We start from the raw sequence: 19,956 nt of genomic DNA, 5'->3' as shown, positions 1-19,956 counted from the left end.
TGGAACTAGGTAGATAATAATTTGTACACATATAAAACTCTCTAGTAATTATTGTTGCCCAACAACGGACAGTGCTACCTCAAAAAACCACCAGGCCCACTGCCTGGCAGTGTTCATGTAGACCCAGGTGATCACCCATCAGGTATACACAGGAGAAACTCCTAGTCTGTGGAGGTTGACAAGATGGCCCTCAAGTGCCTTCTGTCACTGCGATTTTATGGTTCTGTGAGATATCTGTGTGAATACTACTCATCTACATCTTCGACTGGACTGATGAGGAACAGGAAAAAGTTGACTGTGGTAAAGTTCTTAAGTTTAAAATGTTGTACAAGTGAATTATCCATTTCTCAGCTTTCATGTCTGGTGAGGGCCTCTTCAATATGATGGCACGTCTACCAATTAAAAAAATAAAGAAAAGTAAAAGAGAAGAACGTATCGAAGTTAGTGAGTCCATTTTCTTTCTTCAAAATATAAGCTTATACTTGTCAACAATGATCTCTTCTCTTTCTAAATAATAGAACGTATTTCCATGTGAAGCCTCAAAGGAATAATCCTATAATAATGGAAATACATGCTGGGCAGTAACTGGGATGGGAAAATCATGTGAGGGGAAAGGTGAGAGTCTTTCCTGGTATATTCTAATCACAATACACAGGTGGCCATGTGCTATGGTCTGAATGCTTGCATCCCATCAGAATTCCTATGTTGAAATCCTGCTTCCCAAGCTGATGGTATTAAGAGGTGGGACCTTTTGGGGGTGATTAGGTCATGAGAGCAGGGCCCTCATGAATGGGATTAGTGTCCACCGAACAGGCCCCAGAGAGCAGCCTGTGTCCTTGACACAGCAAGAAGACACCATCTCTAAGGAAGAGGCCCTCACCAGACACTAAATCTGCCAGCACCTTGATCTTGAACTTCCCATCCTCCAGAACTGTGAGAAATAAATTTCTTCTGTTTATAAGTTACCTAGTCTAAGATATCCTATAGTAATAGCCCCAAAGGACTAAGATACCATACCTTCAGCCTCAAAGCAGACCGCTTCCAAAATTCACCTTGGGACACTCGGCATAGCATCAACTGGAGGTCCCGTTTTTTCTTTCTCTGACTACTCATACTCAAAACATTGTGTTCTAGATTCAAGCATGAAAAACAAGTTTCTAACAAATCAATGATATTATGGAATTAATTTAAAAATTGGACTTTGTCACAATCGATTGTATGCTTGACTTTTTTCTATTCATTATTAGATACTATTTCTATTCATTATTAGACAGAAAAGGGAAGAGGTTCCCTGAACTATAGACACCACCATCTCCATATTCCTTGGGAATAATGTTTTCCATCCATCTTTGTCATTAGTGAGGATCATTAAACAGCATTTTTTAACCATCCATCTGTGTATGGCACTTTATAAATATTCCTTCCCTCACCCCTGCCCCCTCTCTCAACCTACCATGTGTCTCTGTTGTGTAAAACATTGGAAAGCTACAACAATAATAAATAATTAATGGTAAAAAAGGCAGATGGGCAAGATGACCTACTAGCATCTATGAATCTTAGGATGTTAAATTTACTGCTAGAAATACAATTCAGCAAAATTTGATAAGAAAATATCAAAGCATTTGGTGAGGAACATGAACGCATCAATTTCCATCAACATTTTCTAAAATAAAAATGTAAAAATTAGGGACCACAGATGGACCAACTGAAGCCCTGAGTTCACGTGACTTGTACCAGATGATGCAGTCTTGAAATAAACAATGAGAAAAACGGTGTGGAAAAATCATAATAATTATGGTTGCAACAGTATATAACAGAGAATGTTACTATGGACAAAGGGAGAAAATATTCAAAAATAAACGAAGGCTATTATTCTCACTGAAAGGAGTAGTGTGGTTAAGGGTTGTGAAATTATGGATTCTATTTTCCTTTAAAAAATTCTTCTTTAATATTGTTATGGGTTTTTTCATTTTTTTTCCTCAAGGAAAGAAGTAGTTTTTCTGGATTTAGAGATGGTGATATTTAAAGCACTGTTTTTCATCTTTGCTAGCTGCATGTAGTCAGGATTATAATAAAAGAACATGTCGGTGTAAAATAAGCTATTGTGATGGATTCACAAATTTACAATTTGGATTTTATTTCAGCTTAAGATCAAAATGCCCATAAGTAAAATTTACATTTCCTAGAACGTAGGGATATTCTTAGAGTTGTATCTGAAGGAGAGCCAAAGTTATGATCTCATTTGCTTTGTTAGTTTTGTTAATGATTATCACTTTCATCACCTACCAAATATTGAGTGATTATTATATGTAGCCACTGTGCTTATCACAGTTAATTCACATGGTGAGAATTCTCATTATTTCTCATCTCTCCTTGGGGTGGGTAATATTATCTTTTATTTACAGGTAAAGAAACTGAAGCTCAGAAAGGTAAGTTTCTTGCTCATAACACAACTAGGAGGTGCTGCCTCCAGAATTCTAACCCAGCATTATCTTAATCCAAAGACCATGTTCTTGACCTTTATAAGACACTGGGAATTTTCTTTGAATTGAAGGATTCTAGATGCCTATAATAAATAAGCCAAAATATGGGATCAATATTGAGCAATCCTAATAGCATGACACTGAAGGTGAGAGTGAACCACAAATAATTCCTGTAATATTTTGTCTACCCCTTGGCCTGAATGACGTGTATAACATTTATTATCACGTTACAATTCTCTTATGGATAGAGATAGTAGAACTGGCAACTGTTTTGGCAGCTCTGAATTTTTAAAACTAAACGTAAGTTTTAGTATGTGACTTTCAGAAGTAATGCTAACTGTCTTAGTATTCAAGATTTATGGTCAAAATAGATGCCTACCAATACTTTTTAAATGTTGAAAATACAAAATGTATAGTAGTTGGAAGGGGCCCACTCTAACTGGGTGAAAAACACTGGTAGATTTAAACAATCTTCCCAGGGCCTTTTCAGCATCAGGGCCAGTAGCTAAAGGTCCTGCTTCTGAATCTAGTTATTTGCATTAGACTTTGCTACCTCAGAGCACCAAAAATAAATATACAATTTAAACAGTGGAAGAAAAAAAAATGTGAAGCAAGAGTAATCTGACTATCTCATACCCAGTGAAACCTATAAATACTGGCAAGTTGAACCTATTATTAATGATTCCTGGCTACAACATAAGTCTATAATTTCTATTATTCCAATAATGGTCAGAATGGAAAAATACCATAAAATATAAATAAGAAATACTGATTTAGATCCATTATTCCTCTCTCATTCCATCTCCTCCTTCCAAAACAATGTTACTTGACTGTCACTAAATACTGAGCATGGGGGATGATGCAAAATTGGGTAAAGTAGCCCTTTGCTCTCAAGAAACCCACAGGATCACTGCAAAGAATATCACAGGAACTTTTGGTTTAGTGTTCTAGCATGTGTTTTGTAGGCCCAGACAACATTACGGACTTGAATATGTATTTAACTAGCACCTAGTTGAAACTCTCTCCCTGATTTAAACATATTGCTGTAAAAGAAGAGAAGCTAATATAAAGTACCAGCAAATGACATGGATATTTTAATTCATGGGACTTTGTGGAATATAGTATGCATTTATGGATGTAATAGCCTTAGCCACCATTTGTAATTTTAAAAACTCTTTGAGGTAATTCATTCAACAAATATTTATTGAGCAACTGCTACCCATCAAACACTGTATTCCGAATGTTATAAAATGCCTGCAATAAAATAGCTCTCCAGATTTTAAAAAAATGATAAAAATGATGACCATAATGTTCTACTTTAGCTTCATATAGATGTTTACAAATTGTGTTTATTATGCTGGAAACTATTTGGCTGGGCTCAAATGAAACCAGAAGCCAAGTTTAAGAAGTAGCTTCTTAATAGCTTCTAAGCTTTCTATGTGCACTCTTTCCATAAAGCCTAATGAAAATGCTCTCCTTAGATTTAGAAAAAAAAAGTAGGATTCCAAATTTAAAATGACATTTATCTCAAAAGTAACTTAATATTTAATGATAGCCTGATTAATAATCACGATTTTATGAACTGAGAACATTTAGCATGAAAGCCCTGAGGCACATTTGTTCTAAGCTATTCAGACTAGGGAAAAAGGAGTAAAGATAGACTCTTTCTTTGAAAATATTACTTTATTATGATGTTTCAGATTTTTGCCTTCTAAACACCACACTGTTATTCTGGTATTTCCTCACTGGAAAGTTATTTATTTGTGGAAAGCAGGGCAAAGAACTCAAGAGTCAGACAAATGGGCAATTTCAAAGGATTAAATGCAACTACCATGTTATCTAGGTGAAAACTGGGAAAAACCAAGAGCAATGCCTTATGTTAAATTCTTCATATATTGATATTGAAATTATTATATCTGATCAATATCCAAAATGTATTAATCAGCAAGCCAAGATCTATCATCATTTCTGAGATGTTGTTGTTGTTAATGATTTGAACTGTATTTTGGTCTGTGTGTGTGTGTGTGTGTGTGTGTGTGTGTTTAATTTCTTTGTTGTTAAGGATCTGAACTGATAAAACAGCTTTTGGAAATAAGCACAAAGGAAAAGAAATCAATATGCAAAAGAAAAGGAACTTGTTAAAGGACACAGTGTTGTATCTGTGTCATTTTAGACATTAAAAAAGGAAACAGAAAGAAAGAGAGAAGAGGGGAGGGCACAAAAAAAAATCTTGCCTGGGAAAAGTGGATGTGAGACAGTCATGACATAGATACTTACAGAGGAAGTGTTCTACATGTGTACAGTACTTCACATTTTGTACAGCCTGCCTAAAGATAGAAATGCCCTCAATAAAGATCAGCGCCAGTGGACAGAAATAAGAGATAGTTCATTCAAATCCCTTCAATAGGATGTACCTAGGAGATACACATCAAAGTCAAACTGGCACCTGGCACCAGAGATTGCTTACATGTTTATATGGTAAACTGGAGGCCAACACTGGTTGTAAATGAATATGTCTAAAATTTAAACCATACTGCTTTTGAAACTTAGTTTCTTAAGGTAGTTCATGCTAATAATAGTCTAGACCTACATACTATCTAGCATGGTAGCCACTAGTCACATGTGGCTATTTCAACATAAATTAAATAAATTTAAAATTCAACTTCTCAGTCTCTCAAGTTATATTTCAAATATTCGATAGCTCATGTGGCTAGTGACTACTGTATTGGAGAGCACAAATATAGAACATTTCCATCATCACATCAAGTTCTATTGGGAAGCACTGGTCTAGACAACTTTCCTGTAAAGTTATGAGGCTGAGTTCTGTTCTTAAATAAGAAATAAGTTCTGTTCTTAATAAGAATAGCAGAAAAAATTCTGTTGGAAGCACCATGTTTTGCCTTGACTGTGTTTCTACCACCTTCTAACTCTACTTCCATTCCCAGCAGTGGTATACCCTGGGCCTCCACTTACAAACTCTACTTCCTCTTGGATTTTAGGACCATCTTGGTACTTGTCAAGAAGAATATAAAGAGTTCATGAATGTAAATAATGCACGGTCATGGTTTGGTGCTTCATCATCAGGCATACTTGCTCTGGTTCTATCCTGCCCTATGCTGAACAGCAATTCTTGGGAACTGGGCTCCTGGTTCCATTTTATGACCTAGAACTTGACATGGGCCCCAGCTCCATCCATTCCTTCACTCATTTATTCAACAAACAAATAATAAGCATCTGCTATGTGCATGGAGTTGTGAGAGGTGCTGTGGATAAAGAAGTGCATGAAAGGGGCAATCCCTGCCTTCACTGAGTTTATATTCTTGCAAAAGATGCTGATATTAGTGCAAGAAAGCTGATATTAAATGAATAAATGCCTGAAAATTTAAAGTTAGATTTGGGATAAGTGCCATAAGGAATCAGGGTGCTAGAAGACAGCATGATGAGACACATTCCCTGCTCTGGGAGCCAAGAAGACTTCTTTGAGCAAGTGATTTTTGACCTGAGTTCAGAGACATGAGTAAGAATTTATTAGGTGAAAGTGGGAAGAGAGAGCATCCCAAGTAACTATGCATGACTGTCTCTAGCAAGAAAGCTCAGGACACTTAAGATGAACTAAAATAAAGCCAGAAATTGTAACAGAAAACAAGGGATGAGTGGTGCCTGAGATAGTGCTGGCGGACAGGGGCCAGACTGACCAGAGCCCATCGTGTACAACAGCCTTCTACAAGTGATGCTTTGGGAAATGAAGAAGGAATATGGTGGCCCCCAAGTTGAAGGTTTAGGACCTTATCCTAAGAAAAGTGGGAAATCATTTAAGGGTTTTAGGTAAATAAGTGACACAATCAGATTTGCTTTTTGTAAAAAAAAAAAAAGAAAAGGGGGGGCAAAATTAATTAATTGAGAGGGCAAGATAAAAAACTAAGAGTCCAGTTAGTAAGCTACAGTGAAACTTCAGGAAAGTGGGATTGGTGCTTTGATGATGGCATAAGAAATGGTCCTGTCCATTGTGCCTGAATCCTTTCATTAATAAAGTGAACACCACCCTGTTTTCCTGAGAATGGAGATGTCTTAACTGTGTAGGCCCCTGCTAGCTACTTAAAAGAGGCTTCTTCCTAAACTCTATATTCCTTTCAGCGGTAGCATTCTGAGCCTATGGGGCTGGACCATTCTAACCCTTCCTGTCTCTGTCAGGCCTGCCTGTCTGAATCTCCAAATATCACCTGTTCCCAGACACTGCTTACCATATTCGGCCAGGACATTCCCTAGGAAGAAAGTCTAACTTCCTGTCTACTGGGACTGCCATCTGTCATTTGGTCTGTTCTCTCCAGATGCCACTTTCCCATACCTGGCTGATCTCCTTGTAGGACTGGCTTTTCCTGACTGTTAGAAAATAGGAGTGGGGAGTGTAAAAAGAACCACATAGCTTAAGACCTGGAGTCTGCAAAAAATAACTAAGTGACCAGAAGCAGAGCACAGAATTTATCTCTGGGAAATAATGACAGCCTAATGTCTCAGCTCCCCCAGTTCAGCACACCACAGCCTGCATGCTGCTACTCCCCATCCCTTTCAAAATGTCCACAATACAAAGAATTATCAATTGTTTGGACCTTGGGCAAACTCACTACAATTAGCACTGCCAGGGATCTAGGGGTTCTATGTTTGTTTTCAGGCAGACCATAAGCCTCGCAAGGGTAAGGACTAAGTTTGTATAACCTCATGACCTAGCAGAGTACTTTACACCCGAAACGTGTTTAATAAATATTAGCTGAATGTGCACTTGTAAAAAAATTGGCTACAATTTCCAGCCAGTTAGAGTATAAGAAGCAGTAAGTCCTCCTAGGGAAAGAATTGCTTTCTTATTTCAGATAAAAACATAATGGGCTATTTGGCTATTACTGGCAAGTGCCCTTGGGCAAGTCAGAGGCAAACAAGAGTTAAACAGTTCAGCATAATGAACTACCTCTGTCTTTTGGAATCATCCATTGTCACCCTGAGAAAGGATAGTGGGAAAATTCTGGATGAAGAGATGGGAGGAAGTGTCCAGAGGAAGAGAGAGACCTAGAAAATGGTTGGTGAAGTGTCCAGAAAATGGCTGGTACTTGGGTCCCAGTGAGATATGGACCAGTGAGAAAACTCCTGTGATGAGAAATGGTAAATGCATTTTTAGGAGCAGTGACATCTAACATTTAATTAGAATTAGTTTCTTGTCTACACTATAATTACCATCCTTTATCCCAATGCACTCAGCCAGAGTCTTTTATATATGAGAACACTATAATACTGATTGATGCTTTAGAGAAGGAAGGGAGATGTGTCCCAGAGGAAGACATCCCAGAGGTCTGAGAGGAGCCTTTCAGGAGTGTGGTAAAGGATGTGCCACAACATGGATTAACCAGTAAGTGGATGCAATTCGAACACTTTTCCCCCCTAATTTATTTTGAAGAAATATGACGACAGCAGGGATGGCTAGTTGTCTATTTAAATTTATAGTTCACCTTATAGAATTGCCACTGAGAAGTTCCTGTTGAGCCAAATATTACATTTCACAGCCCCCACTCCCAGCCCCCTCATCTAGGCATCTAGATAGAGGGGTATCTGACTAGTTCTCATCAGTGGAATGTAACCAGAAGTGTTGTTGTCACACCTGAGTCAAGATGTTTAAGAACTGGTCATGCCTTTTCTGTGCTCTCGCACTTTTCATTTGATTGTTATGTGAATAAGAAATATACTTTCGTTATGCCAAATCGCTAACATTCTGGTGTTTGTTACAGGATGAGCTAGCATTATCCTAATATTGATACCTTGAGGTTAGGCGGGTGGGAGTGCTGCCTTTACAAAAATCTAATAATGTGGCATTGCCCCAAGCAAGGAAAGGGATATAGAAGACGAGATGCCTGGACCCTGCCATACTCTGGCACAACTGTGCGAACTTAGAAGGCAGGTCTATAACTTCAGAAAAAAAGATTGCAAAGAGCCAAAATGTTACTGTGTGGTGTGGTGATTGCTCCTCACTGCCTGTAGCAAAGTATTACAAAACAATTGATTGAAACAGAAGACCTCATAAAGCTGCAACAGCCCACTGCTTTAGGGAGGATAAGGGTGAGAAATAACAATGAAAAAGGCTTTGAGTAGCAGAAGTCCGTTATAGCCTCTCAGTTCGACAAAGTGACTCAGACTTGCAGTAAATATCTCATTAATGAAGTGACCTAACCACCCAAGCCTATTTTTGAGATGACCCCAACATAACCACTTATGGGTGGATAAGACATGAACAAAGGAATGAAACAGCTTCAAAAATTATGAATAGGAAAGAACTTTCACTGTAGCTAGTAGTGTAACTGACAGAAAGCAAATACATAAGTAACCTATGAAAATTCTGAGGAAATTGTATTATCAAAGAAATTAAGAGCCAGGCCTAACAAAAAAGAAAAAAGGAAAAAAAAACCCTATGACTTTAAAACCACCTCTAGGCATCTAGGCTTGGATTGGGAAGAAGAAGGCCTATAAAGCCCTGTAAGTTCCAGGAAGGGTATACTTCCCAACACCCATTTTGCATGTGGCCATGGAGAATAATGGATAATGAAGAACTTCCCAGAAGTTGGCCTGGACTACATAGAACAAAGAACAAAGAATTTCTTCCAAGATAGCAAACAAGGGTCTAAAGAAGGAATGTGCCCTATTGCCAGGACAGGGGCCCTTTAACAATATCCAGTAGGATTTCTTCCATGTTATGAGTCAATGACTGATCTATGTCTCCCATTCTTCACTTTTCCAAATGGAAATTTTAAATGCAATGATTCCAAACTTCATCCATCATTATACAAGCACACCTCAGAGATATTACAGGTTTAGTTCCAGACCACTGTAATAAAGCAAATACGTCAATAAGGCAAGTTAGAGAAATATTTGGTTTCCCAGTGCATGTAAAGGTAATGTTTATAAAATACTGTATTTTATATTATTTCTATTAAAAATGTTCACACCTTAATTAAAACACTCTATTGGGAAAAAAAAAGCTAACAATCCTCTGAGCCTTCAGGGAGTTGTATCTTTTTGCTAATGGAGGGTCTTGCCTTGATGTTTATGGCTGCTGACTGATCTCAGTGGTAGCTGCTGACGATTTGGGTGGCTGTGGCAATTTCTTAAAATAAGACAACAATGTAGTTTGCCACAGTTGTGTCTTCCTTTCACAAAAGATTTCTCAGTAGCATGCAATGCTACTTGACAGCATTTTAGCCACACTCACACTTTGTTCAAATTCAAATCTTGCTTCTGTTTTATCAACTAAGTTTGTGTAATATTCCAAATCCTTTGTTGTGATTTCAACAATGTTTACAGTGTCTTCAACCAAGAGTAGATTCCATCTGAAGAAACCACTTTCTTTGCTCATCCATAAGAAGCAACTCCTTCTCTGCTCAAGTTTATGAGGCCACAGCAATTCATATATATCTTCTGACTCCACTTCTAATTCTACTTCTCTCCACCACATGTGCAGTTCTTTTCTTCACCGAAGTCTTAAATCCCTCAAAATCATCCATGGGGGTTAGAATCAACTTCTGCCAAATTCCTGTTAATGTTGATATTTTGACTTCCTCCCATCAATCACAAATGTTCTTAATGGCATCTAGAATTGTGAATCCTTTCCAGAAGGTTTTCAACTAACTTTGTCCAGATCTATCAGAGGAATCACTATGTATGGCAGGTATAGCCTTATAAAATGTATTTCTGAAATAATAGGTTTGAAAGTCAAAATTATTCCTTGATCCATGAGCTGCAGAGTGGATATTGTGTTAGCAGGCATGAAAACATTAATCTCCATGTGCATCTCCCTCAGAGCTCCTGGGTGATGGGAAACATTGTCAAAAAGCAGTAATATTTTGAAAAGAATTTTTTTTCTAAGCAGTGGGTTCCAATGGTGGGTTTAAAATATCAGTAAACCATGCTGTAAACAAATGCCTTGTCATTCAGGTTTCATTGTTTCATTTCTAGAGCACAGGCAGAGGAAATTTAGCATCATTCTTAAGGGTCCTAGGATTCTCAGAATAGAAAGCAAGCAATGAATCCAACTTAAGGTCACCAGCTACATCTGCCCCTACCAAGAGAGTAAACCTGTCCTTTGAAGCTTTAAAGCCAGGCATTGACTTCTCCTCTCTAGCTATGGAAAGGCCTAAATGGCATCATCTTTCAACAGAAGGCTGTTTCATCTCCATTAAAAATCTGTTGTGGATAACATAGTGAGACCCTGTCTTTTTTTAATTAAAGAAATTTTTAATAAAAAAATTATCCAGGTGTTGTGGTGCGTGCCGGTAGTCCCAAGTACTTGGAAGGCTGAAGGGGGAGGATCCCATGAGCCCAGGAGTTCAAGGCTGCAGTGAGTTGTTATGCCACTGCACTCTAGACTGGGTGACAGAGTGAGACCCTGTCTCTAAAGAAATTTTAAAAATCTATTGTTAATTGTAGCCACCTTCATCAATGATCTTAGCTAAATCTTTTGGATAACTTGCTGCAGCTTCTGTGTTTAACACTTGTTTCTTCACCTTGCACTTTGTTTTTCTTTGTTGTTTGTTTGTTTGTTTTGACACAGAGTCTTGCTCTGCCACCCAAGTTGGAGTGCAGTGGCACAATCTTGGCTCACTGCAAACTCCACCTCCCGGGTTCAAGCAATTCTCTGCCTCAGCCTCCCGATTAGCTAGGATTACAGGTGCCTGCCACCGCACCTGGCTAATTTTTTTGTATTTTCTTAGTAGATACAGGGTTTCACCAAGTTGGACGGGCTGGTCTTGAACTCCTGACCTCGTGATCCACCCGCCTTGGCCTCCCAAAATGCTGGGATTACAGGCGTGAGCCACTGAGGCTGGCCCACCTTGCACTTTTATATTATGGAGATGGCCTAGTTTTTATAAACCTATGAACCAACCTCTCCTAGCTTCCAACTTTTCTTCGGTAGCTTCCTCACTTCTCTCAGTCTTCATGGAATTGAAGATAGTTAAGGTCTTGTTCTGGATTGGACTTTGGTTGAGGGAATGTTGTGGCTGATGTGATCTATCCAGACCACTAAAACTTTCTCCATATCAGCAATCGAACTCTTTTTCCTTTATTATCATTCATGTATTCATTGGAGTAACACTTTTAATTTCCTTCAATAACTTTTCCTTTGCATTCACAACTTGGCTAACTGGAACAAGAGGACTAACTCTCAGCCTATCTTGGCTTTCAACATGCCTTCCTCACTAAGCTTAATCCTTTCTAGCTTTTGATTTAAAGTGACAGACATGTGATTCTTCCTTTCACTTGGATACTTAAAGGTCATTGTAAGGTTATTAATTGGCCTATTTTCAATATTGTTGTGTCGCAGGCAACCGGGAGGCCCAAGGAGAGGGAGAAAGTTGTGGGAATAGCCAGTCAGGGGAGCAGTCGGAACTCACACAACATTTATCCATTAAGTTTACCATCTTATATGGGCACAGCTCGTGGTGCCCCAAATATCACTGATCATGGATCACCATATCCTATATAACAATAACATTTGAAATATTGGGAGAATTACCAAAATGTGACACAGAGACAGGAAGTGAGCACAACGTTGGAAAAATGGTGCTGACAGACTTGCCTGATGTAGGGTTGCCACAAACCTTCAATTTGTGAAAATCACAGCATCTGTTAAGCACAGTAAAACAAAGCACTATAAAAATGAGGTATGCCTGTATATTGGAGACCGATAACTTGCCTTTCAGTACAGAAGTTTCTAGACAATGAGGGGCCATATCCAGACTGAATGGTGATGGGCATCAGCCATAGAACCTGGATTTTGAGATGGATACAGTGACTAGGTGAGATTCAGGTTGTTTTCTGGGGTTAAGGTTTTCTTACCTGTAGCCAGAGAGCAGAATATAGTAGAAATTTCTGTTTAGCAAAATCTATGCTTCCCTTTCCATGATACAGAAATATGACTGGAAAGTGGCCTCCCACCCAGAGGTTGCATACTCCAGCCCTCTTTGTATACAGACAGAGCAATGTGACTGTCTCACCAACAGAATGTGAATGGAAGCCAGGTGTGTCACTACTTGGGTGTGCCTTCTCTATGTCCATTCTCTTCCACGGTGTCAGGGGGATGCAGAGAACTTCATGTTTCTAGTATCATGAGCAAGACTTGGGTCCCCAAATCACTGCATTGAATGCATACATTGGACTCTCATATAAGGAAAAAATAAATGTCCATTCTATTAACCACTGAAATATGGAAGTTTAGTACAGAAGTTCAAGCTACCTTAACTAATACAATCACCCTTGAAAAACGAAAAAGGAAGCTAATGCCTGTTATTATTACCTGTATTGAGAGGTGAAAGACTTGGAGACCCTTAGATTGCAAGTGTTTGCCATCAGAAATTCAAACCCTCCTCCCCTTCTTCACCATCCCTGTTTAAAGCAAGTCTTAGACATTATCTTAGTTGTATTCCTTGAAAGGCTCCTAACTAGTCTCCAAAGTATCCATCTTTTCTCCTGTTAAAGTTCATCCTATTCACATTAGCTCAGAGATTGTCACCAAAAATAAAGTGGACTATACCACTTTTTAAAAAATTTCTTTTGACTGCCCCCACCAACTCCACCAACAACCCGTCTTTCAGGATAAAATCCAAATTATGTAGGATGGCATAAACACCTTTCCCACCTAATCCCCAACCTTCTTCAGCCTCGTCTCCCATCACTTCCCTACAACTGCCAATGCTGAGCTTCAGTCAACAGTCAAGCCCCTTTTATGACATTGCTTTGCAAATGCTGTTCCCTCTGCCTAGAATGCTCTCCATCCACCTCCTTTTCCACCTGGAGAATGCTTACTCATCTTTTAAAAATGAACTTAGATGTTACTTCATCTGTGAAGTCCTGTCTGACTATCCCACATAGAAAATGAAACTCTTCACAGTGATAACTAAATCATCAAATTATGCCCACTAACAGGATGTCCCTAATGTTTAGCAATTTACACAGTTTGATTTTGTTGCTATTTATTTTGTATTTAGTCAGCTGCTAAGCTTACCTTCATACTAAAAACATAGAGAGCTTTGCTTTTTCAAAATAGCCACCCACACAGTAGAATTGGATTGGCTTTCTTCAATGGGAGAACACAGCCATAATCAGTGCTGCTGAATGAGAGGAACATAATCCTTTTGAGTGAGTTTCCTAAAGTTGCCAAGTGTTTGAAGGGCAAGGCCCAAGAATGCAGGAAATCCTGCTTCCTCCATAACTTTTACACATCTCACCAGACACCTATGTAAATGAAAAACTTGCTTGCGTTTGTCTGTGACTAGACCCTAGCCCTATTGTTCATAGCATGTTTTTACACAGGAATTTTCTAGGAATGATAGAAGGTGCTATCACCAAGATTTGCTCACCATTTTGAGAAGTTATGTCACCAGCTATCATGCTGCTCCTGTTAACTGATTCACCAATCCAGTACACCCACATCTGTTTGTAATTGCTGCTGTCACACTCAATGAATATATTTATTTTGCTCTTATTTCAAAATGCCAAATATACAAAAGTTCACCAATGTTCAATTGAATATTATCATCTTATCCAAATTTATCTTCTAATCTTATCTGAACTTATCTTCTTATCCAAACTTATGCATTTTAAGTAGCAATCATTTGATTATTTTAGTACATCTTTTAGTGTAGTTATATCTGAGCATATATGTATTGATAAGCCTACTACTTTATCTTAAGCTGCTTTCTTCTTATTTACTCTATTACAGATAGGGAATTTATATTGATTTTTAAATGTTATATGTGTAAATATGATTTATTATCTATAAATATTATTTCAGGAAAGTAAAGGGGACATTACAAAGTATTGCTTATAGAAAGGGGGTATTGGATCTGACTGAGTATAGTGTCGTGGCTCTAAATATATTTAGAAACTCAAAACAACTGTATTTTCTTACTGTTGGGATGCTTCTGTCATACAACTACTCCACTGAATTGCCATCCCACTCTATCAATAGCATTTATAATATTTGGTTGTGATTTATTTCTCTACAAGTGTAGGCTGTGAGTGCATGGTGTCTTATGCATATTTATGTCTCTAATAACTGGCTTAGGACTTAGCACACAGAAGCTCAGTAGACACCTTTAGGATGAACTACCAAATAAGAACCCCAAAGGGATATGAAGTCCCTGGATTTCATGGTAGAACTCGGAATCAATTATTCAGTACTTTGCCCCTATTGGTCTTATATTGCTTACTTTGTGCTGCCTAATGTCAGTTACTTGTGTACAAATACCCTCTCCATTTTCTCTCCTCCTTGTGGACCTAGGCAGTACTGCATTCACCTCTGTATCTCAAATGAGTCTCACACAAAGGAAGCCAATAAACATTATGTAAATCAAATGATGCCCCAGGAGTATTGCTATACATAATGGCTGTGGGGTTTTTTTAGTACTAACAGTACTGTACTTCAGGTGTATTAGTTATTAAAAGGGCTTTGGTGGATTGGTCTGAGGACCTAAACATCATTTAAAGTACTATTTTTATAAGGAAATGTATATAAGTTCTAAAATACCCAAACTTTTAAAATGAAATTTTGTGTAATAAGCCAATTGTAGGTTCAAGGTTGGCTATACAATGTGATTGAATATATAAGACCTAATATTTGTGTGAAAAATTAAAATGTCAATCATGAGGATATATCTAAATATTTGATTCTATGGCTTCCTGCAGGCAATATTTAATCATTTTAGCTTTGAAATTTAATCTGGATGACATTGTTCACATAAACAGAAGTTGTAGCTATTTAGAAAAAACTTTTCTTCAAATATATAAACTTTTCTTGATGAAAATCTCTATTTATGTTTTCATAATTTTATCATAGTAACTCTGCACTTAATAAAATAAAAGCATTCTAGAGACTATACTAGTATGTAAATCTGTTAAGTAACTATATTTTAATTTCCATTGAAATATTTGCATTATGTTTTACAGGGGAAAAAAATGGGGACTTGCGTAAAAAATTATATTTCAAAACTAATAAATAAAAAAATAAATAATTCTAAGAGTAGCTAAATTAAACATATTTGTAATACTATGTTCAAAATAATTCACAAACTTGTTTTAAAAAACCTGAAAATGAAAATAAACTGACCAGTCAGATCGTCTGCATCAGCCAGCCTCATTTTCTGTGGTCACTGTAAAGCTAGTAGTTTCTAATGTGTTAGCATTCTGATAAAATCCCACCTACATTATAAAAATCTAAACTACGTTCTTATTTCAAATTCATGTCAAAAATATGGGCGTTTTCTCTTACTTTTGGCCTTTTTCAAGCATCCCCCTGTAGTAATAACCAGGGCATCCTTTGGTGAGTGAGAAGATAGAGTTCCAAATAAACCTAGGAACTGCAAGCATTTTTTCTTGTTCTGCCTAGGCTGGTTCTTAACACTTCTGAATATCATAGTGGTTAAGTGAAGCCAGAGCACCTAGGTTCAAGCTTGACTTTACCATTTATTTCCTGTATGACTTTAGACAAGTTAAGAAAAGTCTCTAAACATTAGTTTTCACATCTATATAATAAAGGGCATTTCTGACAGCTACCCCACAGGGTGGCTGTGAGAATGAAAATAATATTTGCAAAATGCTTAAAACAGTATGTGCCTTAAGTAAGAGCTATAAATAATAATAACAATAACTTTATTTTACATATGTCAATAAAATAGTATTACTTATAATCATAATACTCTAATTTAAATTTAAATTTAAATATTTTAATAATATTATTACTATTATTGTTTTCTAACAATTGCCAAATGCATACTTTGTGAAAATTTTCATGATCCTCTTCATGGATTTGTCTTAATTAATTTGCTAAGTATTAAGTGCATTTCTGTATAAAAAAGACCTTTCATTTTGAACTATAACTGATTTTTCAACTAGTTTTTCAAGTTTTATTTTTTCCTTAAAAAATTCTTGAGGGGAGGGCCTAGCTTCTATATTTTTTGCATTTGTTACATTCTATTCAAGCACTCTTCTCCATATACCTATATATATATATATACACACACACATATTTAGTAAGTAATCAATGAATTAATGAATGAGTCAATGAGTGGCTATGGGACATCAAATCAGATAGCAAAGATAGTTACAATTCAACCTATAGGAACAGGCACTTTTTAAGATAAAATAAAAGGGTTTGGCTTACATAGGTCAAGGGATTACTGGTCTCACACATATGGCTTTCTGCCTCACAACTAGTACTTGCAGTTAAGAGTTGGTGGGAATACATATTTAAGAAGCACAAGGAGGAAATAAGCAATGAAACAGAATGTCCTACAGATCTAGGCTATAAAGATACTTGTAGAATGTGATTAAAAAACCTAATGCTGCTCTGCGCTATAAAGTTTATTCTATCACTTGGGGAGTAACAAAGTCAAACTCTAGCCTTAAAAAAACAAAAAACAAAACAAAACAAAAAATGCTGGGCTAAAAAAGAAATCACATATAATGCCTTTGTACTGTCCACTTGTCTGAAGTTTCTGCGAAAATAATAGGAATCACGATTTTATGTAAAAATCTGAAGAATATAAACAAATCTCAAAAAATTACATTTTGAAATAAGTAGAATATCTTACCCTTATATATTTTCCTTAAAATATGTGTGAGATTTCCTATTAACTTTAAGAATCTTCCTTTGGAATTAGTCTTTAAGAGATAGTAAGTTTTAAAGGAACTAATTAGTTCTTTATGAAGAAAAAAATGCATTAGGGCAGAATGAAATGTATCTTACAGATTTCCTAGATTTGGGTCTACTTTCATAATACATTATACACATATACTGATCTCTCTACCATATAAGAATGCCAGATACGCATTCAAGAAAAAATGTTTTTCAACGTTTAATGAAGATGCTCTGCAGACTTGCACATTTGTAGACATGCAGGCAGGTATACAAAACACCTGGACAGACACACTCTTAAGTTGAGAAACGTGACCAAAACCATATCCTGCCATTTCGTTATTCTAGCAATCTCACTTTTATTATCATACTGAAAGTTAAAAAGGCAGGAAGTTGCCCTATTGCCTAAACAATGAAGTTTTAAAAGCCAAACAGAAAGGAATGGATAAAGTAATAATTTCTACTAATCCCTCTGAATATTCAGTAAATATGTATGCTTGGAAAATTGAACTGCTGGATTTGGAGAACAGTGAAATGCAAAATAGTTTAACTGATGCATAGATTGATTCTATTTGGAAAAACAGGAGAAAAAGAAAAGAAAGGCAATAGAAAAGAAAGATGTGAGATGAGAACTCTCAAAGTGGCAGGCAGAAGAGTGATTTTCTGGAGTCGATACGTGTGGGTTTGTGTATGAGGGAGATGTGAGAACACTAACATGGAGAGGGAAAGATGAAGGTTAAAGGAGGAAGAAAACAAACAGAACTGCCAAGTGATTCACTCTTTTCTCCAAAAGTCTGAATGGTGCCAGAAAAGGAAGAAGGGTACATTAGACAGAATTCTATTTGTGATAAACAATTGTTCTAAACCTGAAGGCAAGAGGGAGGGGATTATGGTATTTACTTTGTGGAAGCATATTAACTCTTCTAGGTGATGAGGATACTTTTCCTTCAGTGGGGCAGAAAGTTATTTCTACGTTGGACCTTCAGTATTTTCAGAGTCCATGCAATCACACAAGTAAGCACTTTATCCATGCCCTTACATTAAAAACACCACCTCAAACAGCAATTAAATGTGCATACACATTTGTAATGTGTCAAATCACTAAACTGTTTGAGTTAATTTAAGAACAAAGAACTCTCTAGCCTAGATGTCTAGTCTAGATGGGGTTTACTCATATATTACAAGTTAAGCTTTGGACAACTTTATATTTATTGACACACACACATACGCACACGCCCCTAAAGAGTGAAATAGATAAAACAAAACTGTATTTTCTTTATATACAACTTAAGAATGTTACCCTCTTTTATAAAATATTTCCCGTAAGTTATTCAGCACTGACAGGTAAGACAAGATTTTTGACCGAAATCTCTCTCTCTCGTACAATGAAGTGTAATATATTGATTGCTGTTTATTGGTAAATAAACCAAGAGATCTCCGTCCCCCACTATACTACACATTTAACAACAATAAAATGCTTACTCTTCCTTTCCCTCGGTTTCAAAAAATCAGATTTCCAACAAAATAAAAAAAAATAGTGCAAAAATGAAAATGTGATACAATACTTAAAATCTTGACATTATTGCACAACTTGATTAGAAGGAATGAGGAACCTGCGTGGAATTAACCCAGTGTATGTGCATACTAAATTTTTTTCAGTGTAATCTTGCATGCATTATTACTTATTGTTGAAACACATGTGCAGTCATAAATGTTGCATAAATGGCATGTTTGTGCATATTGCACACTTGACAGTTTTTATGAATGAATACACATAAATGCTCACAACTCGAGAAAATGGATGGCGGCATACTATTTTGAAGAGGATCATTAAGCATCAGGAGCAAATGATGAGGCAAATGGTCGATGTCTTTTGGTGCTATTCAGGGCAAACGTATTCCCAAGTCCCCTAGCAGAGTGTGTTGGAAACAGCCATGAAGCGCTTTCCTTAGAGACCCGTTCTCCCCCTCAGGAACCGTGCTACAGAGGAGACCGCGCACCGCTTGAAGAATAAAATGCATGCATGTCTCTGTGTTCTGAGGATCGTTCATACATCAGAGACATCACACTCCCTAAATCCAGTCCCACAAGTGTGTGCATGTGAGTGTGGCGTTTACCAACAAATAGACAGAAGGCAACAAGAGCTTGGCTCCTAGAAATAACATCCCCATCCCTTCCCAGTCAGGCTGCTTGGAAGCTTCTCAGGGGCTAACACTTGAGCGCCTTCCCCACCGGGAAGGAGCCTTACATTAAAAACCCTCTCAGGGCTAAGTCAGCTTTGTGTGTAAGTCCACTGGGCGCCATATGGCAGTTTCCAATTCCTTTAGCAACTCAAGTGTGGCTAGGCTGCCGCGATGATTCATTCTTAAAGGAAGACCCCTTCGGGGAGCAGCAATGCCCCCGCCACTTACCTAGCTCCCACAGACCCCGCTCAGCAGGCGGCATAGGCTCGGGCACCACAAAGGGCTGTGGGATTCCCCGCTCCCTCCAGGGAGCCTCTCCCCGCGACGATCCCCTTCGCCAATGATCTGTCGCTGGAAATCCCCCTCCCCTCCACAGAGGAGGGTCTCCCCGGCTGGCTGGAGCTCCTGGCGTGCTTTCCCCCTGTCTTTACATCCCTGACTCTGGTTCACGGTCTCTAGTAGGAAGGTTCAGAGGAGAGGCGGCGGGAGGAAGCTAAGGCATCCTTTAAAAGAACAATAATCTTCATCGATCTTCACCCCCTTCCCCACGCGGGGTCCCCATCCCCCTGCCGCCACGACCGCCACCCAGACGAGAGAGGGCTAGAACAGAAGAGGAAAAACCGAG

General features: G+C 37.8%; 1 protein-coding gene across 1 annotated transcript in view; it reads right to left on the bottom strand.

The window, feature by feature from the left end:
• The window catches only part of KCNB2 (potassium channel, voltage gated Shab related subfamily B, member 2), a 405,717-nt gene extending 385,761 nt beyond the window's left edge, over positions 1-19,956 (bottom strand). Inside the window, exon 1 of the mRNA XM_011957428.1 lies at positions 19,560-19,956. The gene's annotated coding sequence lies outside the window, so the exon portion shown is untranslated. The remainder of the gene's footprint in view (positions 1-19,559) is intronic.

This window comes from Colobus angolensis, unplaced genomic scaffold (genome assembly GCF_000951035.1).
Source record: "Colobus angolensis palliatus isolate OR3802 unplaced genomic scaffold, Cang.pa_1.0 Scaffold440, whole genome shotgun sequence".
Taxonomy (NCBI): Eukaryota; Metazoa; Chordata; class Mammalia; order Primates; family Cercopithecidae; genus Colobus; species Colobus angolensis.
This window is presented reverse-complemented; position numbering and strand designations above follow the sequence as displayed.